Source organism: Leptidea sinapis, chromosome 6 (assembly GCF_905404315.1).
Source record: "Leptidea sinapis chromosome 6, ilLepSina1.1, whole genome shotgun sequence".
NCBI classification, from domain to species: domain Eukaryota; kingdom Metazoa; phylum Arthropoda; class Insecta; order Lepidoptera; family Pieridae; genus Leptidea; species Leptidea sinapis.
In genome coordinates this window covers 11,547,182-11,569,564 of record NC_066270.1, presented here as the reverse complement: position 1 = coordinate 11,569,564, position 22,383 = coordinate 11,547,182, and positions in this window count along the sequence as shown.

Genomic DNA, 22,383 nt, shown 5'->3' with positions numbered 1-22,383 from the left:
GCACGTTCATTGCAGTTGCCGTGGAACAGCGGTTAGTGTTCTTTTTGCAGAAGGCCCCAGGTTCGATCCTGGGGTACATCTTGCTTTTTTTTTAATTTCTTTATTTTTTTATCACGTTTTTTTAATTTTATTATTATGACAAGCATTTTTATTTAGTTTCACCTGTCCCGTTGTCTGTCTGTAATCAAATCTTGCAAGTTAAATTTTACTCACTTCCCGTTTGCTTTTTTTAAAATTAATTTTATCAAAAAAAACTGCATAAATAAAATAAATTAGTAATTATACTTGCATAAGTTGACCGCAGCAGTCCCCGAGTGCCATACGTCTTTTTTTTATTCGAGTGTGTCGAACCCTTACATTTATGAACGATGGTTCGTTATCCCGTCGGAACTTTTTCTCTTTTTTAGATTTCATACAAATTGTTAGATCGTTTTTGAGATCTCAAAACATTACAAACATTGCTCATTTAATATAATTTGACGACCTGTATAGCCGAGAGGTTCGCGATCCTACCTACTAAGCTAGAGGTCCCGGGTTGGAATGCCGGTAGGTCCAAGCATTTTTATGATGAATATATGGATGTTTGTTTCCGAGTCATGGATATTTAAATGTATTTATGTATGTTTATATGAATTTATGTATGTTTAAGTAAGTATATTGTATTAAATATATGTATCTTGTAACCCATAACACAGGCTATATATGCTTAACTTGGGGCAAGATAATTTGTGTGTAAAGTGTGTCAATAGGATAGGATACACTAAGGGCCCATATAGACAGCATTCCAAAAATTAGTTCTAAATTAATTATTGATGGGACAATGTATAAGTACGTTTGTACAACCATATAATATTAAATATGTTCAGTTAAAATGGTTAAGGTTATTATAAGGTTTAAAACAATTATAAAAGTGAACTCCTAAACCAATCAACGGATTTTAATGTGGATTACTTCATGGAGTGCAGTTTAGTCCAACTTGAGAGATAGGATAGTTGTTATTTCGATTTGGGACCCATAATTATTTTTATTTTAAACTAGCTGACCCAGCAAACATTGTAGTGCCATATAAATTACCTAATAAGAAAAAAAAATTGGGGTATATGAAATAGATGACGACCGATTATCAGACCTACCAAATATTAAATCGTACATAAAATCTACAATTATAGGTAGCTAAAATTAGGTTTTTTTTTAGAAAGAGAGAAAGTTCAAACGATATAAAGATTCTAATTAGTTTCATTTAATTTAAAACTATTCTTTCGATTTGATTTGTGAAAGATGGGGGACACATCAAAGGAAAAACAAAATTGTTGTTTTTATTTAATTCCGAACATTTTCATATTTATTCACATTTTAAACCTTCTCTAGACTTCCAAAAATAATTCAAGACCAAAATTAGCCAAATCGATCAAGCCATTCTCGAGTTTTAGCGAGACTAACGAACAGCAATTCATTTTTATATATATAGATATTTGTTTTGTATGGACATATTTTCTATGAGAGAATTTATTGACGCACGGTTTGACAGTTCTGCTGTGAAACAATTTCATTATAACAACAGGGATCATATTTTACGAAATAATTCTTTATGTTATGGAATATTATTGACAAATTCTTAAAAACATGTGTTTTATTTATTATGTACAGAACAATGTCTGTCGTCAGCTAAGTACTTTTATAAGTAAGTATAGAAAAGAACAAGGGAAAGATTCTTGTTAAGTTTTTCATTGTCAGGGCGCTATTGGTTTCCAAAGCCGTTGTAATTTTGTAATTCAAGTCAAAAACTATTCGAAAGGAATCCATTTTGAGATGCTAAATGCCTTATTATGCCTTTAAAAGCCTGGGATTAAGTCTAAATAATATATGAGAAAAAACATTGACATGACCTCATACCTAAATGAATTAATTATTACGAAAATAAAGCATTGTTAATTTGATATTTTTAATGAATTATTTTTGGCAGTCAAAGGGTTCAAGCCCATACAGCCAAGCTTTGTAAAATTTTTAAATGACACACTATCGACTAGAAACCTCTCCTGGAGAGCTAATATATTTGCTCAATATCTTTTCCGGCAAAACAGAATCTGTGTATGTTTGAGTGTGTATTGGTGTGTACTTGATTTAAATTTGTTTGCAAAGTGTCAAAATGTTTAAGACATATCTCGTTTATTCAGTTGTAGGTATAATAATAGATAGATAAATAGAATAGACGAATTAAAAATATGAATATCATATTATGATACGTTTGGCACGAACATGTATGATACATTAGATCTAACATAAACAGTACAGTCACGCCGCTTCTGTGCAACGAAATATCGCATTATGTCTCACGTGGAACGAATACATTTTTAATCTTGTTTCCTTTAAATTTCACCCACACAAAACTACGGAGAATCTAACAGAGAAACCTAAAGTAGAATTAGCAATAAAAATTCAAATATTTGTGACATCGTCTCAAACTTTTTCGTCTTTGTGTTGCATGTCGCGTGACGGTCGGGCGGCGCCCATAGTTCGCAGCAGCTGACCGTGTAGTGTATAGACTATTACTCATTTGTGCCAGTGCTCCACGCTATTTTGTTTGTTTTCGTCAGTGTTTAATGTAAATGTTGTTATTTATTAAAGTGAAACTTTTATTTGCTTTTGGTAAACAACGACACAGCTAGTGAGCCCAAAAAACTGATCAACGAGGAAAAAGCAAAGAATACTGTTTAATTAGTTAGTTTCACTTTTACCGTGGTTTCAAAAAACCACACAATCCTTTTTTTTAAATAGGATCCTAAATCACTTATTTAACGTCTCCTATAGACAACCAAAGCTACCCACATAGTCCAAATGATTTCGAAAGTGGCAGCGGGCGGGGCACATAGTTCGACGGACAGATGGCCGTTGGAGCAGTAAAGTCCTCGAATGGCGACCACGTACCGGAAGACGCAGTGTTGGTAGGCCCCCCACAAGATGGACCGACGATCTGGTCAAGATCGCCGGAATACGTTGCTAGAGGGCAGCGCAGGTCAGGTCTGAAATCTTTGGGGAAGGCTTTTGTCCAGCAGTGGACGCCTTCCGGCTGATGATGATGATGATTGAACGTCACGAATTACCACCCATTCGAAAAAGTATGCCTCAGACCTGAGAAAGATGGGCAAGAAACTCAGCGGCCTTTTTTAAATAATATTTCGTTACGATAAATAATCTCGTAAAAAAACTCATTTTTAAATAGCCTGAGGGCGGTCGCTCCATTCCTAATGGGTATTAGAAAGGCAAGATAACCGTTTACCACGCAAAAGTTTAACGTAACGCATTTGTTTTGTACATTTTCTGGGATCTTGTTGTAAAAGCATATACATCACCCAATGTAATACTTACTAACTCGACTGATGCAGAAACGTGATGTCTGAGAACAAGTCTCAATTTAAGACCGTAAGTACATAAGTACATTAAGGTACTACCTGACTTGTTCTACACAAAGAGATCTTAGAAGTAGATTCTTTCGTATTCCTGCCACATAATGCACCGAGACGACGAAAGCTTATAAAAAGCGGCCTTGCCCATGAAGGGTTCCGTAGAAGCAAGTTACATAACATAAGAGTTCTTGTAGTAACTTTGATCGATGTTTTAATAATATAGTATTTAAAAAAAACTACTTTCTACATCTCGTTCGAACCAATTATCGGTGGAAGTTTGCCTGGTAATGTACATCATATATTTTTTTAGCTTTCTCATTCTCTTATTTTAGAAGTTACAGGGTAGGGGACACACATTTTACCACTTTGGAAATGTCTCTCGTGCAAACTATTCAGTTTAGAAAAAAATTATATTTGAAACCTCAATATCATTTTTGAACACCTATTCCTCGATACATCTACTTACCAAGTTTCAACAGCATAGTTCTTATAGTTTCGGAAAAAATTGGCTGTGACATACGAACGGACAGATAGACAGACATGACGAAACTATAAGGGTTCCATTTTTTGCCATTTGGCTACAGAACCCTAAAAACTGGAAGTGATTGGAACGCTGAAGGCAAAAGATCTCGAGGTCGTTCTCGAACAAGATGGACCGACCAAATTAAAGACTATTCATCCAAATTCTCCACGGCTCATAGAGACGTGCTAGATAGAAACCGGTGGACAGAGCTCATCTGGTCTCTAGAGTCCGATTCTGACCCCGATCCTCAGACATGAAGGCCACCCTAAGGAGAGAGAGATCATAAATTATGACTATCCAAATGTTTTGAATTTTCTTGAGTGTTAATTGCGCAAATATTCGTCTTCATGTTTTCTTTCTTCACGTATTCGTGTTTCGCCTCTACGAGGCATCCTCAGGAGATGTTGACTCGCCAAACTCTAGCAGGAGACTGCTCTCGCGGAATTAACACTCAAGAAAAATCAAAATATTTGGATAATTGTGGATTTCCACAAAATAACGCCTGTTTCAATAAAGAAAAAAAAATATTACAAAGTTTATGCAATAACCATGCTGATTTAGTTAATTTAATGCAGCTATTTTATAATGTAGGACAAATTATCAATCAAAAACTGCAGAGTCGAAATATATTTAGGTACCGAATTGTTCCTGTCATAACAGTATTTTTGTAATATCGATTTATCAAACGCCATGTTAAAACGCAACTTTAACTCTTTCAGATATGTTTTATTTTTGAATGGCAGGATCCACAGGACAAAGGACCTAGAGCTGGCGAACAAAAACAGCAACTACTAATAATAATAAAATGAAATACAAAAGAATAATTTTGTGTCTAATTATCATTAACATTCTTCTTCGAACAACTGTTAAAGAGAAAAATATTCGACCCGAATGTAACAATAGGTCTTGCGTAGAAATTCAACGAACGACCAAGTTAGAAGTTCATCCCTAACCTACCCCTACGCTCAAACTGTTGACTTGACAATGCGTCAGTTCTGCAAAGTTTCTACTTTCTACTTTACGAATATTAACTCGCGGCGTGCCTATATTCTTTTCTTTTTTATGTCTTATGTTTACGATACCTATAACGTATATATAATAGGAAACTCAATATCGCATTTGTGTGTTTTTGATAAGCTCAGTAAGTTAGTACATCTATGAAAATATATTATACTTTCACAAAAATCTTTATCTTATTTTTGCTCTTAATAGTGATTTTCATCATTATAACACTAGAAATAAGGGATTGCTTGTAACTAATTCTAATAGGCTTTATAAGATACATATTAGCTTTAAGGGTAAATGTATACACTTTTATAATAATGTAACAGCCACTGTTCAGGCATTATCTATAAATAAATTTATAAGTTTTATTTAAAAATGGCTCTGTCGTAAATCCTACTACTCCACAGCTGAATATATATAAGTGATCGGACAGCCTGGGACTAGATTATGATTATTTTATATCAATAGCAATGACCGTACAATATTGTATATTTTATGAAAAAGAGCGCAAAAAAAAGAATGCTGGGAAAGTTTTTTGTGCCGCTTTTTTTCAGAGGGCCATTTGTTTCCGAAGCGGTAGTAGTGTCTAATATATTAGAAATGTCATCAAAAAGAATTCTAATAGAATCAGTTTTGAGAAAATTAATTTTTTATGAATTTATTTCTTTGTTTTGTTTTCACGCCTAACCTGAAGACTGAACTAGACATCATGAAGTTCTGCTTACACATACTCAGGGGTACAAAAACGCATTATTTTATCCCGACATTTTTAATAGCCTAAGCACATGATCGGATTGGTACGGCCTAAACATCGGACGCGGTCTGTTACAGGACCATATTTGACGATATTTCGCATTGGTCATCGCACAAAGGTATTAATATTACCGTTCGGACCATACCAAGTACGATGGCTCCACAGTGCGGTTTTCAAGGAGCTTTCTTCCACGTACTATAAAGCTGTGGAATGAACTTCCTTGTGCGGTGTTTCCGGGACGATACGACATGGGTACCATCAAAAAAAGCGCGTACACCTTCCTTAAAGGCCGGCAACGCTCTTGTGATTCCTCTGGTGTTGCAAGAGAATGTTGGCGGCGGTGATCACATAACACCAGAAGACCCGTACGCTTGTTCGTCCTCCTTTTCCATAAAAAAAAAAATTGTGCGAGGCTCTTACCGGACCGTCCGATGCGGCCGAACCACATCCGACCATATGTTTAGTCTATAAGCGTCCCCGAAGGAACACGTTATAAGCGTTTTCCATGCAAAGTCACGACAGAAGCTAGTGTATGTAAAGATATTATTATAATTTAAGTATGTTATAATAATATGTAATAATTATGTGTGTAATTTGCGCCTCTCTGCTTGCGCCTCTTTTCCTCTGGAGAAGGTTGCGTTCTATGAAGGCTTAGAGGGCATTTGCCCAAAGCCAACCTCAGGTTTTAATGGGTAGGATATTAGGTTTTACGTGAGCCCACATAACCAACGCAGTATGCATGAGCATTCATCACCTCCCTCCCGTCGTTATCCCGGAGGATAGGCCAGGCCTTTCCCTATGTCTGAGCGCAAAAAAAAATGGAATTTAATTTAATTGTGAGTCAACTTTTAAGTAAGACATAATTTTGTGACAATTTTTTTTTAATTGATTATTTTTCTTTTTCATGTACTAATTTGCTTCTTATCATGAATTTTATTTGCGTCTATAATTAAAGTAGCACTCAGCTTGTATATTTGCAAATATTATATTACAGTATATGTATTAGTGTATACTTTGTTGGTGCAATAAATAAATATACTATGTTATGTTCTTAATTAACATCAAACAGCAACCGAAGCATGACTATAGAAGTGGAAACGAAAACTTTGAGTTGTCCTGTGCAGGATTTAAACTCTTTGTGGTTATATCATGCTTACAATAAACTAAAATAGGCATTAAGGCTGGGGACCGAGCGAATGGCCTTGAGGAATCGAGCGAAGCTAGGTTACCTCTCACGTACAAGTCCGCCATAGTTTTAATTCGGAATTAGAAACATTTTTAGTTTATTACAAACATAATACAATCTTCTTTACAAAACTAACAAAACTATGTCATGTTAAATAGTATTGGTGTACAATAATAAATTTTCGTACAATTTTTAGCTAGATTGAATGATTAGCATGGCCTCAACTGTAAAAATTAGGGGTAGGTTTGGGACTTCTTGAAAAAATAGAAATGTAAAGAATAAATGAATTGTTTTCTAATATTCTGTAGATATATAATTATTTTCTGTAAAATATAAGCTTTATATAAACCGTCAAATGGTTTCAATTATGCGCAATTTTGGCGATTTCTTGGGATAGTGGCCTTAATGTGAAAAAAATATTATGGATAGGTAAAACCAGTAACAGCTGCTTTTTTAAATAGCTGTTTTTTTCTTTTGTGTTCTATGAATAAATAAGGGTATGTGTAGAAACCCTAACAGAAAAACCCTAAAACAAAGAAATAATTAAAAATTGATTCACTTAGTTCAAAATGACACTTGAATGAATATCAAAGATTTTACCATTGAGCTTAAGTTGAGCTCTAATGAGAACAAGTGGCAAGAAACTTATTGCCGCTCCATTATATCTATAATTACAATTTCATTATTTCACAATAAATTTTATACAATGTATGGAAAATGATGTTAAATAATCTGCACATAATAATGTCAATATAAACAATTTGATATTGAAGTGATATTTGAATATTTGTAGTGATTTCACTTCCTTTACCAGTGGGAGGCTCCTTTGTACAGAATGCCGGCTAGATTATGGGTACCACAACGGCGCCTATGTCTACCGTGAAACAATAATGTGTAAACATTATTGTGTTTCGGTCTAAAGGGCGCCGTAGCTAGTGAAATTACTGGGCAAATGAGACTACATCTTATGTCTCAAGGTGACGAGCGCAATTGTAGTACCGCTCAGAATTTTTGAGGTTTTTCAAGAATCCTGGCGGCACTGCATTGTAATAGGCAGGGCGTATAATTTACCATCAGCTGAATGTCCTGCTCGTCTCATCCCTTATTTCATAAAAAAAACTTCTTTAATAAAATATATAAAATTTAATTTAATGGACGATGCGGAATTCAAGCTCGCGCCACTCTGAATATTTAGCCAACGATCCTAATGACACAGTATGCATAAATATTGGTATGTTTGTACAGGTCTCAAGTTACGGCGTCATCTGTAGGATCTAAATTACTGTTGATAACATAAATTGGATTAAATTAGTATATTTATTCCCAGCAGTTAGGAACACACACACACATACTCACGTCTTGTTCCTGTCGGAGTATGCAGAGACAATAGAATGCCACTTGCTTATTCTTACAAACCTCACGCGCTTCCTCTACATTCATTACTCTTTTCATACATACTCGCCGACTCTGGGTGCTTCACACCTTTCCTTTTCTCAAAAAGTCCTCAATTTGGTCGACAAATGTTCTACGAGGTCTCCCGCGACTTGCCGTGGAGTTAGGAAATCACTTCAAAATAACTAATTGTTTGGTACATAAGCACTGCAACCGTGACCTAAGTTGTAATATCTCATGTGCCTGAAATTTGTCGAAATATAATTTATATACAATGTTATCGGCGCTGTATATAGACTTCATGTATTGAACGAAAGAAAAAACGTATAATATTGTACAATAAACGATAAGCACCTCATAAAAGGGGATTTAAAACGGTCCGAAAAGTGTAATACCGAATTTTGGGGAGCGTTCTGTACACACAATAGCGTTACCAGAAACAAACATCAGCAAGCGCGCGCGTTAATAACGCCAGCGCCTGCATCCATAGCTCTTTTCATTCGGTGCGACGTGCATGCTATGTCAAAGCACGTAATTAGTATTTAGGAAGGTGGTAAGAAGGCGAGGTCGTGGGCCAGACGTCGGCTATCGATCCGACCTGCCGCACGCTCGCCTCCACCTGCCTCCAGCCAGGGAGTGTGGAGCCACGCACATCACCCCACCAATTGACACACTTTGGCTAATACTTACAACTTACCATACGTATTAAATTTCCAATATGAACTTATACAATTACAATATTCTTAAATTAAGCAATTTAACATAATAAGCCCTTCATAAGAAATATTCTCAACATATTTTATCGGAAAGTTTTTCAATGGTTGTCTTCGAGAAGTGTTTTCATCATACTTAATTTCATAAATTATCATAATTAATCTTTTAAAATAAAGTACAATTCTGAATCCCTTAAATTGGGTATAAAAAATGGATTAAGTATGTAATGAATTATGATTTTCATGTACAAAACCGCATTGGACTTTTGTTTCTGGTTCGGAGCAATCGATGCGCCAGTGTATGCACAAAGTCGGTTATCAACCTTCCAATTAAATTGACTGCAGTTTTGAAATTACGTTTGGTAACGCTTTTTAATTTAAGTAATAATAATTAAGAGATTTATTTGGTTGAAAAAGTTTACAGAAATCTTATAAGTAATAATATGAACAGTGGATTATTACCAGTGGGAGGCTCCTTTGCACAGGATGCCGGCTAGATTATGGGTGCCACAAAGGCGCCTATTTCTGCCGTGAAGCAATAATGTGTAAGCATTACTGTGTTTCGGTCTGAAGGGCGCCGTAGCTAGTAAAATTACTAGGCAAATGAGACTTTTGACATCTTTTGTCTCAAGGTGACGAGTGCAGTTGCAGTGCCGCTCAGAATTTTTGGCGTTTTTTGAAGAATCTTGTTCGGCACTGCATTGTAATGGGCAGGGCGTATCAATTACCATCAGCTGAACGTCCTGCTCGTCTCGGCCCTTATTTACATAAAAAAAAAAGAAAAAGAACATAAAAGAACCAAAATGGTGTGTAGTCAGCATTATATTAAGAATTTTACACCGTAGAAGCCAGACTTCGAGAATTAAATATTTATTAATTAAATAGATATACAATTCAAATTCTGATTCAAATATTTTTATTCAAAATAGCAATGTAATATCGTAAAATAAACATTTATAATTAAAGAGCCTGAGGGTGACCGCTTCATTCCCAGTCTGTGGCATCATTAAGATCAATTCCCCAAGAGTAATGCTACCATAAACATTGACAATGAAAATGATATAAAAAATATTATTAATAAATTATTAATGAAAAATAAGTACGTAAGTAAGGTACTCGTAGAGACCCGAAATAATCGTTATTTTTTAAAAGTCAATCAGGAATGTATCTAAACTATTCCAATATTATATACGAGGGAATGTTGTACTTTATCCATTTTACTAAATTATTTGACAGCTCACGCCTATGAAGTTTCGTATTGTTTAAAATTTCATACAAATAATATTGTGCCTACTTCATGGACGGGTATTAGTGATGTGCCACACATAACGATTACTACGATTGTGCCATAGATTACAAATAATCGGTAGAAATAAATGATAATATGTAAATAAGGTGCAATATGAGAAAAAATTAAAAGAGAGCTGTTGGTGCTATATATCAGCTTGGTTATAGACAGTCCTTCAAAGAAAAATTTAAAGATATATATATATATTATGACTGTCCATTGTCAGTACATTTATGAAAATTTAATATACGTTCACAAAAATCGTCACCTTTTTGCTCTTAATAGTGATTTTCATTATTATAACACTAGAAAAAAGGGATTGCTTGTAACTAATTCTAGTAGGCTTCATAAGATACATAATAGCTTTAAGGGTAAATGCATATACACTTCCGTAAATCCTATTACTCCACTGCTGAATAACTAAATGATCGGACAGCCTGGGACAAGATTGTGATTATTTTATAGCGATAGAAATGACTGTACAATATTGTATATTTTTATTGAAAAGAGCGCAAAAGAAAGGAATGCTGGGAGAGTTTCTTGCACCGTTTCTTCTCTCTCAGAGCGCTATTTGTTTCCGAAGCGGTAGTAGTATCTAGTAGTTATTAGAAATGACATTAAAAAGAATTCTAAAGGAATCAATTTTGAGAAAATAAATGCCTTTTATGCCTTTGTATGTTATTAATAATCTATTTAAAAATACTTAAACGGAACACTTAATGTTATTTTCTCAAGGTAACTTATAATGAACTTTATATATTTATATCTGGTTGTGGCATAAGTAAGTAAAGGTAGCTGCCTGATGCGCTGAAACTTGCAGAAAGCTCGACCCAGTTGGCTTTAAGCCCGACTTTGGTTCGTAACAATATAACGCTTGGTAAGTTTATTACTTAGCCTTGAATTTATATGATTAATCTCGAATCATGTCATTTTTTAGGAAGAAAAAGAAATGTGATTGTGATTCATTAGCTATTAGGTTAAATGATTAAGGAAATTTTAATGAAGAAAATGGAGAAAACGCATTGTCAAGTTCAGGAATATATAGACGATAAAAATGTACGAATAATATGAAATCTGCAAAAGAGGATAAAATTTGCTGAGATTATTTCCGGTTTTTCTCAGAAAAAGGCTCCTGGTAGTCTTTAGAACCGATGGCATAAAAACTGACTGAAATACATAAAAACTTAATAATGAAATTAAATAAAAGAAATTTTAATTAATTTCATTATTAAATACTTACCTTAGTTTAACCTTGTAGATGACTAACATTTAATTCCGGATACGGCGTTAAAAAGAAACATCAGAAAATCTAAAACTCAAAACATTATGAAATATATAACAAACTATGTAGTAACTATTTGAAAAATATACTGTGTGTGTAATAATAATAATATAATATAATAATATTGACACACTTTTACACAAATTATATGTACTATGGGTACAAGACAACGATATATCCTATATATAAAATTCTCGTATCACAATGTTAGTTACCTTACTCCTCCGAAACGGCTTTACTGATTTTAACTAATTTTATTTGCATATTCAGTAGGTCTGAGAATCGGCTACTATCTATTTTTCATCCCCCTAAGTGTTAATCATGCTCATGTTCATCCACCTAATTTTTTTTTTGAATTTTTTTTTTTTATTTTTATTCATCATTGAAAAATACATACAAATTTAAATTTTCGCCCTTTTACGACTTACAACTATTTTTGTATCACGATTTTTATATTATTCTGTTCCATCCACCGAACCGATATAGGGTTGCAAGATGGCAATCAAATACAATAATTGTAGTTCGATATATTTAATAGGTCTGAGAATCGGTTGCATCAAAATTTTAATAATTGTTTTTTTTTTAATGTGTTATATAGCAATACGGCGTTTGCTGGGTCAGCTAGTTTAATACAATATACTTACTTAAACATACATAAATACATATAAACATCCATGACTCGGAAACAAACATCCATATTCATCATATAAACGTTATCTATCTAAATATAAATATATTAACTAATTTAAACGACATATATAAGTACATGCTACTTTTAAAATTAAGCTGATAAGTTTTTGATTCTAATGTTTCAAATAATATATAACATTTACAACAATATTAGACTTAATAACAAAACACCTCAACAGTGAATATCATATTTTAATTAAAACTTAGCTCGTGATTATTTAACTACAACGAAGTTACTAGGTAGATATGTACTTTGCGAAGACAATTTCCTTCAAAGGAATTAGGGTTGAAAATAAGCGAAGCACGCAGATTGTCCGGAAAGACGTCGCCTTGCACTTTGGGTGGCTCGGGGGGGTTCGGGACATTAGGAGAGGGGGGGTTTAGGTGGTGCAAAATCACCCGCAATCATTTATACCCGAATTGCCTCTAGAATTACTAAACCTTACCAAATATCTAGCGCTTTTAGTTGAAATACGTGCATTGTTAGCTTTAGTTTAGACGTCTTGAACAATAACTTTGTAAAGGAGAAATGTATGCGACGCAATTTAGTATATCCGTTCAAACAACGATGCTAAAGTATAGAATATTCGACGTAGTATTCTAACAGTAAAACAATACCTATATACCTAAATCTGACATGACAATAATACGTATTTCTAAAGAACATAGGTTAAGGCGGAACCTGTTGTATGGGTAACCTAACTTTTTGTTCGAGCCTAGTTTTGACTTATTATCACCCAATTAAGTTGGGTGTCAGTTGGTATTACTATCTTACTAAGTACCTAAGATGGAGTCAAGTAATACGTGCCATTTAATAAGTTAGCTAGAGTTAAGGGCTTCTTCATAGGTCTTGGTATTCAATTTAACATTAAAATACCAGACAGTATACTAGGACTTACTGAGCACAATTCAAGATATAAGTAGGTATAATACAGCTTCTTTGACAAAGAAGGCTTACTGTAGTATATTAGATTATATAGACCATATTTTTTCATGGTCTATGTCGGGTTCTGCGCAGGCCACCTAAAATGTTATAAAATGATATTAAGTGGGATAAGTTGTTATATGATTTAAAAGATGGGCTGCGAGTTTCTTATCAGTTTTTCTCTCCGTGTCATAGTCCCTTTACGAAGTGACTTCATGACGTTAACCAAGAGTTATTGCAATATGTTATGTTATTGTCACTCCCTATTTCTATTTAAGTATATTTCAAATAACGTTCTTAATGTCTAAATGTTACGCTTGTTATGTTATAGTTTTGGAAATACTAAGTGATTGCTAAACTGGAATGGCAGTGGGCAGGGCACATTGCTTGACGGACAGATGGTAGTTGCGGCCGTAAAGTCCGGAAACGACTTACCGTAAAACGCAGTGTTGGTAGGCCTCCCACAAGATGGACCGACGATCTGGTCAAGATCGCCGGAATAGGTGGATGAGGGCAGCGCAGAACTGATCGTCGTAGAAATCTTTGAGGAAGGCCTTTGACCAGCAGTGGACGTATTCCGGCTGATACAATGATGATAGTGAAGTATTAAGTGTCTACCTACTTAATCGAAACATCCGCAGTCACGCATCGACCGTAAATCTTGGTACCTATGTCTTGTTCAACTCTCAGGTTGTGGCACCATCTGCAGGATCTACTTTTCTGTTGATGACCTGTCCGCATCGTCCATTGGTACAAATTAGATGTGTTTATATAATCCCAGAAGTGTGAGGTATCACTTAAATATATCGACGACTTAACTTATATATATGACGACTGTATAGCCGAGTGGTTAGCGATCCTACCTACTAAGCTAGAGGTCTCAGGTACGAATTCGGTAGGTGCAAGCCGAATTTATATGATGAATACGAATGTTTGTTTCCGAGTCATGGATGTTTATATGTATTTATGTATGTTTATATGTATTTATCTATGTTTAAGTAAGTATATTGTATTAAATATATCGCTGTTGTCTTGCAACCCATAACACAGGCTATATATGCCTAATTTGGGGCAAGATAATTTGTGTAAAAAGTGTGTCAATATTATTAAAACAAACTGTCACTATAAGAACTAATGTGTTTGGCAATAAAGACTTCTTACCACAGGATGCTGGCCAGGTGATACGGCGACACATTATTCTCTCATGAAGCAGTATTGTGCAAGGATATTGCGTTACCCTTTGAAGGGCACCGTTGTTAGAGAAACAACTGTGCTAAGAGACGTAACATATTATTTCTCAAGGTGAATTTTAGGTTCAATCAAAACTCCAGAGCGGCATTGTATTATAATGGGAGGACGTACCACCTACCATCATATTAAGGTATTACTATCGTGTGGTATTTTTTTTTAAATCCGGAAGTTACAAATATTTTGTAAAAGTACTGAGTAGCTATGTAACATAAACAATAAATGTAAAAACAATAAAACATACAAAAATACTCTAAAAATTGAATCGATCATAAAAAATTGAATTAAAAAAAATAAAAAGCAATTGTGGTGAATCTTATTTAATAAAAAAAATAGATAACATAAATAGAACAACAACAGTCATTACAACTACAAATTAAAAAATAAAAACTACAAAGTAAAAACAAAAACTACAAATTTCTACCATGTAACTGCAGCATCCCTACTATAGTTATAGTTATCTACGTTGAGAATATGAGGCCACGTGGTTGCGATGCCGCTATTTGTGTCAGGAGTTAACATCCGTGACCCACTTACGAACACCCCATCCCTGCTCTATTAACGCTGCCGTATATTTTGGTCTAGGTTATGTCATTCCGTCGAGAAGCTATATGTTATATTTGTATAAACTTACAGCTATTTAATAAAACAAAATATAGATATGAAATGAAATTTTATTTGCAAGAAACATTGTACTTAAGATGTTAACATAATATTATTGATAATCCAATATGTTTCGTCAATTGACATGCAAAATCTTAATATCTATAAATGTCGTGTCACAATGTTTGTCCTCAATGGACTCCTAAACTAATGAACGGATTTTAACGGGGATTACTTCATGGAGTGCAGTTTGGTCAAACTTGAGAGATAGGATAGTTTTTATTTCGATTTGGGACCCAAAATTATTTTTTTATTTTCAATATTTGTTTTGTATGGACATATTTTCTATGAGAGAATTTAGTGACGCACGGTTTGACAGTTCCGCTGTGAAACAATTTCATTATAACAGGAGCATTTTTTACGAAATAAATCTTGATATTTTGAAATATTATTGGCAAATTCCTATAAAACTGTATGTTTTATTTTTATAATCTACAGAACAACGTCTGTCGGGGCAGCTAGTATGTTATAAAATTGTCTAAATACCCACACACTACTGTTATACTGAAACATGTCGGATTTTCAAATGCTATCATTAATATTTATAAAATTAAAATTTAATGATATTATAATATGAGACGTAAATAATTTAATAATTTATTAGTACTTATGTATAATGTTAGCAACTAAGTGTTATTTAAGTGTAAATTTAAATATTAAGTGTTCTTAGTGAAACTGTTTAAGGAGACATCCTTGTGTCCATATTTCTATTTTTTTTTTCTACTTTATGTTTCAGGATGTATCTGTATTTGTTTCCAAATAAATAAATAAATAAATTCAATGTCATAAAAGAAAATAATTTACATAACTATGTTCTCGAATACCATATTGAGCGCATTTATCTGATAACTTTTCATGACAAACATTGTCAAAAGCTTTGCTCACATCAAAAAATACCGGCGTTACAGGAATTTTTTGTCCATGCCTTCTGATATTTCTTTTATTAGTGAAAAACACGCTAAAGTTGTTGATATTCCTTTTTGAAATCCATTTTGTTCCTTCAAAATAATATTATGTTTTGACAAAAAAGATGTTTTTCGCTTGCGCAGTGTCTTTTCGATTTTTTTTGAAATTATAGGAATGAGTGTGATTGGTCGATTCAAATTCAAATATTTTTATTCAAAATAGAATTTAAAATCACTTATTGAACGTCAAAAAACTACCACCCATTCAAAAGAGACTGCCTCAGACCTGAGAAGAATGGGTGCAAGAAACTCAGCGGGCTTTTTTTTTAATAAAAAATATGGATTACAACGTGATATCGTACAATAAACATTTATAACTAAAGAGCCTGAGGGTGTTCGCTTTATTCCCAGTCCGTGGTGTCATTAAGAAAATCGTTAATGCTATAGTAACCTTTCCCACACAAACGTTTTTTAACAATTCTTTTAAATTTCGTAACACATTTGTTTTGTACATTTTCTGGGATCATATTGTAGAAGCATATACATCGCCCAACAAAAGACTTGCTAACTAGACCCAACCGAGTAGTAAGCACAACAAGTTTATGTTTGTTCCTCGTGTTAACATTATGGATGTAACAGTTTCTAGAAAATTCCTCAATGTGGTTATGAACATACATTATCAAAAATATATTGAGAAGCAACAGTCAAAATGTTTATTTCTTTAAAATTTTTCTCTTAATGATTCTTTAGGACCTAGGTTATAAATCGCGCGAATAGCCCTCTTCTGCAGCACAAAGATGGTATTAATATCGGCTGCACTGCCCCGTAACAATAGTTATAACGAAAGTATACTAATCTCGCCGTATCTATGTCAGTTAACCGTCTAATTTTCTTAACCGCATATGCTGCAGAACTAAGCCTATTCGCCAATCCTTCAATATGAAGATAGTTGTTAATTTCCTTTTTGTCTTATGCTTTCAGTAAAGGTGTTACTTTTGACTTTTTTAAATTTGATGGAAACTTACCTTCTTCAAAAGATGTATTAAGTAGGACTGGAGCTAGTTCCTTTGCACATTCCTTTCTTACCTTTGTTGCTATTTCATCACAGCCCGTGGAATTTCAATTATTATGTGACTTAGTAACGGTTATTATCTCCATTTCATCAGTAGGCATTAAGAAAATATTTGAATTATTATGCTTTAATTTATATGCAGGATTTTTTTTTATTTACTTATATAATAAATAATATATATAACATTAGCAAAAATAATTTCTAAACACAGTGAAGTCATAAGACAATATTATTAAAAATTTATTATCTAATAATAATTAAAAAGTATGTTTAGTGTAAGTAAAGATGTAACAATGGCTTATTTTACTTTTACTTTCGAATCCCGGTAGGTGCAACCATTTGTATGGTGAATATGGATGTTTGTTTCCGAGTAATGGATGTTTATATGTATCCATGTATGTGTAGAAAAATCTGGATCAGAGCGAAAACAATCACAAAAACCAATAAATAAACATACAAAATTTCGCCTTTATAATATGAGTGTAATCTTTGATTAAAAACGTAAAAAACCTCCGGCTGAACAGATCTAGATCAGAGAATAGGGACAGACTGACACACGTAAAACTTATAGCAACCCTCTTTTTCGTTTAGGTTTAAAAAAATACCACTGATGTCAGTGTCCAAATTTGGTTCTGAATTCAAAATACGCAGCTTAAACTGAACACCTGTTTACATTGCTGCCTATTGAACAATAATATTTTAAGCAACTGGAGTAAACGCAGAAATGTATAGGCATATCAGTCGAAGCTTATTTATGGTGTCTTTCATGTTGTATGACTTGCATTGTCTATATGTATAGAATGTCATTGCATAGAAATGGTAATACAAAAATAAAATTTGAAATAAATATTACCCTATCTCTTAAGTTAGATCAAACTGCACACTGTGCTAAATTTCATTAAAATCGGTTCAGTGGTTTAGGGTTTCATTGAGGACAAACATATATTTAACTGACCAATAACGTTATGTTGTGATTGTTACCTGACCAATTAGCATTCAGTGCGCCCGCTCACGTCAGCCGGATGACTGAATTGTTTACATTGCTAGTATATACGTGCCTACATATTTGCAAAGAATATATTGTAACTAGTGGACCCAACAGACGTTGTCCTGTACACATGTTTTAAATTTGAAAAATCGGTCCAGCCGTTAGGAGCAGTTCACTAACATACACATGAGCAGGAGAATTATATTATATGGGCGGAATTGAGAATCTAAACCAATCTCAAATTCACTGGAACACACAAAAATATCATCAAAATCGGTCCAGCCGTTTAGGAGGTAGTTCAATTGTGAATCTAAACCATTCTCGAATCCACCTGAATACACACAGAAAGTTTGATTAGAATCGGTCCAGCCGTTTAGGAGGAGTTCAGTGACATACACACGCACACAAGAATAATAATAATATATAAAGATAGTACAAGTTACAACCTTCTAGGTTATAGGGCCGATAGGCATAATGGAGTCTAATCTGGTGAACACCTATGAATAAAAATCTTTAGTCAGCAAAGCTTAAATATGCCCAAAGAAAACAAATGGGGTACCCCGTCCTTTTTTAATTCGGAAAAAAGAAAATAAGAATAAAATACTCTGTACCTTCATTTTCATCATTAAATGTCAAATCCTTCCTATTCCTCTTTTTTCTTTTGCGTTGATTGATTCGTCATTTTACCTGTACTGTTTCCTTTCTATTATAAAGGCTCACAAATTGTTTAGACATATATAAATAAAATAAATCTCGCATTCACCATTGAAAACAACTTCATAATACAACTTAAGTTATTTAATTACGTTGAAGCCACTCCCTAATTGGGAGGTGATTTTTCCTCGAGATTATCAAATGTGTGCGCCAGTAACGATTCAAATTAGCATACATATGCATAATGAACGGGCCGTTGCATCTGAGTCACGATTACCCCTCATTACAAACTTAATTAAACCTAATATCACATCGCACGTGAGATTATTATGAAAACCATCACATTAGACGCATGCGAATCAGTTTTATCATTTTAATGAAAACACCTTAGCAAATCGCTGCTTTCAACGTACACGCTTTCGAGTGCGATTTTATCGGACTGTTCGACTTAAAGAGTACAAATTAATTATAGTTGATCTAATGCACAATGATATGTTTTTTATTGTTTTGATTTTATAAAATGAGACTGCAATTTTTCGAACACATGAAGGGGCAGAAAAGTCCTCGAAAGGGGACCACGTACCGGAAGACGTAAGTAGGCCCCCCACAAGATGGACTGACTGGTCAAGATCACCGGAATACGTTGGATGAGGGCAGCGCATGACCGATCGTCATGGAGATCTTTTGGGGAGGACTTTGTCCAGCAGTGGACGTCTTATGAAATTTCCAAGGATTTCGGGGTGGCTGATAAGGATTCGAAATTGATAACCAGTGCAATTTGTTATATATAATGACGTTCCATACACATATAAGGACATATCATTCGTAGTCTGATAGCGGAACTACAAAAGTGTGCTTAAAGACAATGTAAGCACACTTTTCGCCTTAGTCGCGTGTTATCTGTCACTGTCCGAATCAAATGTTTACTGAATAAAATGTTTTACATTGCTGTTTCAATAAGCAATCTCAAGCTCCAATTGTTTAAATATTCTTCGTATTGATGAAGTATATGCGGCAATGTATACATTTTGGTGTCATTTGTGGCATGTTCCATATTTCGGCTTTGTTTTTATACATGACGTGAATTGTCTATACAATATATAGAACATCATTGATTTCTAAATATAGCTGCATCAAGAACAGACCCCGAGGATTCACAGAAGCGTTGATGGACTTTTAGAAATGTTTACGCTCATTTTTGAAGGTAGGGTAATTCTGGAGTTGATGGCCCATCGAAATAATTCGTGAACTGTTGGCTAGATGGCACTTATAATAGTTTCTATCATTAAGAGAAAAATTTGAAAAAATAAACATTTTGACATTTGCTTCTCAAAAAATTTTTGATAATGTTCTGTATGTTCATAAGCACATTGACGAATTCTCTAGAAACTGTGACATTAATAATGTTAACACGAGGAACAAACATAAACTTGTTATGCCTACTACTCGGTTGGGTCGAGTTAGTAAGTCTTTTGTTGGGCGATGTATATGCTTCTACAATATGATCCCTGAAAATGTACAAAACAAATGTGTTACGAAATTTAAAAGAATTGTTAAAAAACGTTTGTGTGGGAAAGGTTATTATAGCATAAACGATTTTCTTAATGACACCACGGACTGGGAATAAAGCGAACACCCTCAGGCTCTTTAATTATAAATGTTTATTGTACGATATCACATTGTAATCCATATTTTATTTAAAAAAAGCCCGCTGAGTTTCGTGCGCCCTTTCTTCTCAGGTCTGAGGCAGTCTCTTTTGAATGGGTGGTAGTTTTTGAGGTTCAATAAGTGATTTAAAATCCTATTTGGAATAAAATATTTGAATTTGAATTTAGTTCGTTTCGTGACGCACGTTTAGCAAAATAAAATCAATAAGTAACTAAAATTGTTGTTATTTGTTTTGTGTAGTGGAATAATTTTTAGGGGGTTCTTGTTTTAGGTTGTCGTGTAGTTTCGTAAAATAATCGTTATTTTTGGTTTGGTTGCAAAGTATATGACTAAAAATGTGTTATAACCTCGAAATTACTCGCATCGTGTCGCGATCTTTTTTTTAGGTGTGGTCATCTCTCCCGGAAGAAAAGGAGAGATGGTCTTAGTCGGCATATGATGGGCATATATCAAAACTTCGACGTTTTAACAAAAAAAAAGCCACTAAAAATGATAGCAAAGAAGAATAAGAAGTTAAATGAAAGAGATAATGGTCGCGGATGTGGAGAAAATTATTATGAAACTCGTCTGCGAGGAATGGCTTCAATGCACGGTGTGCCAGTTTTGGGTACACTTAAAAATTGCACTGAATTCGAAGACATGTGTTCTAAATGGGGTGCGGAGAAAAAAAGGCTATCAAAAAATAAGAAATAAGACCAAAATTTACGAACAGAATTAAGGATATAGCCATCTTACCTCTTATGCCATGGTCATCATACCCGGATACCGCGGGAGAGACGGCCAATCGTGATATAAAAGATTTTTTTTTAATTGTTCTCATTGGAAATTCTTATTTCTGTTTCTATAATTCCAACGTTAATTGTTTGAAGTTTAAATACAAATAAAAATTTCTATAATATGTAAGGTTTTTTTAACAGCATTTAAGAAAAACTATGGCCAACAACTTACCCTATACACTAATCGAGCCAACATATTGTGTAGTTCAAAAATGTTATATTATGACTGGTTCCCTCATTCATAACGCATACATCGTCCACGTATTTGACAAACATTGACACTATGTCAAGCGCGCGAATAGTTACCGTTATCGTGTCATGTTCAGAACCTATCACGTAAATCACATTGGGCGCAAGACAAAGTAACTGAAAAGACAACCTAATATCGACCTAGAGTCAATACCAATAATGCTCTTTATTCTGCATTGATAGATTACTGTATTGTAACTTTGTGTGACTTGTTGGCGCTAATAATCAATGGTAGATAGTGTGACAAGGCTGCTTCTATCCTACTAATATTATAAATGTGAAAGTATGTATGTCTGGATGTATGTTTGAACTTCTTTAACGCAAACACACCAGAATAACATATAGGCTATAATTTATAAAAATATTGTGTTAATTATCTATTGTGATATTGAAATAACCGTTTTTTACTAAATGTATATTATGAATACATATACGGTACATACACCTAAAATAATTTTTTTACAATTTTTGTTTGGCTGTCTGTCTGTCTGTTTGTTCCGGCTAATTCGGCGACTTTACTCATTGCAATAAGGAGTAACTTAGGCTACGTTTATTTTAGAAAAATAAAGCAATGTCCAAGAAACGGTCTAACTCTAAAAATAATTTATATGGCAAAACAACGTTTGCCGGGTCAGCTAGTGTTTTATATGTGTTGAGTGCACATTATACACCACCAGTTGTCTTAAAAATGTCAAATTCATTGATTTCAAATATGGGCTGGCAGTTTCTTTTCAGTTCTTCTCCCCATGTAAAAGCCCCTTTTCGAACTGATGTAGCTTCATGTCATTTACCGAGTGTTCTTGCAATATGTTAATTTTACGTTACATTATCACTCCCTATGGTAAATAAATATAAAAACGTACTCGCTAAATATTTTTTTTCATTATACCAGATAACGGCCTGTTAACGCTATCTGTCTTACATTGTCCTTTAAGACAGCGTAAAACATAACAACTACACGGCTTACTTTAGAGCTCTTGGTGCGATATTCCGGACGG